This window comes from Lactuca virosa, chromosome 4 (genome assembly GCF_052849685.1).
Source record: "Lactuca virosa cultivar CGN04683 chromosome 4, Lactuca_virosa_CGN04683_v6, whole genome shotgun sequence".
Lineage (NCBI taxonomy): Eukaryota > Viridiplantae > Streptophyta > Magnoliopsida > Asterales > Asteraceae > Lactuca > Lactuca virosa.
Genome location: NC_136429.1, coordinates 515296608 through 515299235, shown reverse-complemented (window position 1 = coordinate 515299235; position 2628 = coordinate 515296608).

Genomic DNA, 2628 nt, shown 5'->3' with positions numbered 1-2628 from the left:
TGCTTTTTGACTCGGGTGCGAGTCGATATTTTTTATCTCAAACATTTAGTAGGGGATTTGTTATGCCCCTTGGGGAGTTAGAGTGTCCGTTGCGGGTTTCTATCGCCAACGAACATGAGATTTCTGGATCGTGGGTTTTCAGGGTTGTGTTTTGGAGATTTTTGGGCTGCCTTATTCGATTGATCTGATCCTTATTCATATGGGGGACGTATGCATGATAGTAGGGATAGACTGGCTGAGCAGGTTTGCGGCTATGATTGACTGTGAGGGCCAGCGGGTGGTGGTTTGGAACCCCAAGTGGGGGAGAACAGGTTATCTATGGAGAGGGTACCAGGATTGGGTCAGCTTTTTTTCTGCTACCAGGGCTCGACAGTATATTCAGCATGGTTGTATGGGTTATCTCGCCTACGTCATTGATACTTAGGTTGGGATGCAGGCTTCGGTTTCTGACGCGTTGGTCGTTAGAGAATTTGTGGATGTGTTTCTGGAAGAGTTACCCATTGTGACTCCCGAGAAGAAGGTTGAGTTCAGGATTGATATAGTTCCAGGTGCGGCTCCTATTGCCAAAGCACCATACCGATTGGCACCGCCTGAGATGCAGGAGTTGTCCTCTCAGCTTCAGGAGCTGTTGGGCAAGTAGTTCATCAGACTGAGCAGTTCACCATGGGGAGCACCGATTTTGTTCGTCAAGAAGAAGGATGGTTCACACCGGATGTGCATTGATTACCGGGAGTTGAACAATTTGACGGTGAAGAACCGTTATTCCCTTCCATGGATTGATGACGTCTTTGACCAGTTGCAGGGTGCATCTTGGTTCTCTAAAATCGATTTGAGTTCAGGGTACCATCGGATGAGGATTAGAGAGGAGGACGTGGAGAAGACCGCGTTTCATACTAATTATGGCCATTACGAGTTCGTGGTGATGCCATTTGGGGCTCACCAATGCGCCTGCCACCTTTATGGATTTGATGAATCGGGTGTGCAGGCCGATGCTCGATCGGTATGTTATCATTTTTGTTGATGATATCTTGGTATATTCCAAGATCAGGGAGCAGCATGAGGAGCACCTCCGAGAACTTCTAGGGATTTTAAGGCGGGAACGGCTGTATGGCAAGTTCTCGAAGTGTGAGTTTTGGTTACAGAAGATCCAGTTCTTGGGGAATCACGTTAACCATAACGTGATTTTGGTAGATCCAGCCAAGATTGAGTTCGTGACCGAGTGGGAGGTCCCGAAGTCTCCTTCTGAGACCATGAGTTTCTTGGGATCAGCAGGGTATTATCGGAGGTTTATTCAGGACTGCTCCAAGATTGAATTACCCCTCGCTCGTCTGATGAGGAAGGGCGTGGATTTCCATTGGGGGCCTGAGCAGCAGGCTGCATTTGAGACACTGAGACAGAAGTTGTGTGTGGCACCAGTGTTAACCCTCCCTGAGGGTGTTGAGGATTTTTTGATGCATCCATCACCGGCTTGGGAGCGGTGCTTATGCAGTGTGGGTGAGTTATTGATGGGTTTTATAGGTTATAAACAAAAATTACATGTGGCGGAAAAACAATTAAACCCTTAAGTTCACATGCAACCTAGAAAGAATCTATGTTTTCTCAATTGATAACAACTAACTATGATATCAAGAAAACCCTAAGAGAGGAGCTATGATATCAAAATTCATACATAAAATTAGGGTTACATACCTTCTGATTATTATTGTAAATAATCAAAGTAGAATCCTTCTTCTAGATCTTGGAAAGCTAGCACCAAAGGAATGGATGCTTTTAATGGCTTGTACCCAAAACTCTAGTAGCAAGAAGACTTGAGGAGAGAGGAGACTAGAGCATGAATTCGGATCTATGAAAGCAGGTAAAGGTGTGTGGAAAATATTCCATCCATGGTGTCCTATTTATACTTGCTTAAGGAAACTCCTACGGAAACAAAAGAGTCCTTTGAATGATTAATTCTAATTAATCCTAGGATTAAATCCAAATCAATTCAAATTAATCAATTAATCATAACTATTTCCAATTAATATATTAATCATATAATATATTAATAAATCATATATTTCAATTTCCAGTTAGTTTATTATTCATATAATAAATTAACAAATTATCTTGTATCTCCAACTGTCACTCTAATTAGTTACTAGTTTTGAGGGCAACCCAAAAAGGACTTTGCTTCTAATTCAAGAATATACCAATTTAGTTATTAGTTTAAACACCTTAATCCAATAGTTTCCCACTTGGATAAGTCTGTAACTACAATTGCAAGTATAGACCTTGAATAAACAACAAAGACTGCTTTCCAAAGCCACTTCCTAACTCTGATTCAATTAAGCTTTTGGACCTAATATAAATGATCAACTATTCCTTCATTTTTCAAGATATCGTATGGACATGAGACATGTATCATAAGCAATCTCATTATCCAAAATTAAGTTTCCCGATTTCTCTATTTGTAAAGACTTGATTGGACTTAAAATTGAACACATCAATTAGTCCTGGCTGGGGCCAACACTATATAGTCAAGATCAAATCATCGAGGGGTACAATGATATCGCTTTTCCTGTTAGGGAAAAAGGATCGAATTACTTTGAATATATAGTCATACAATTCGCACATCAAATCACACATGGA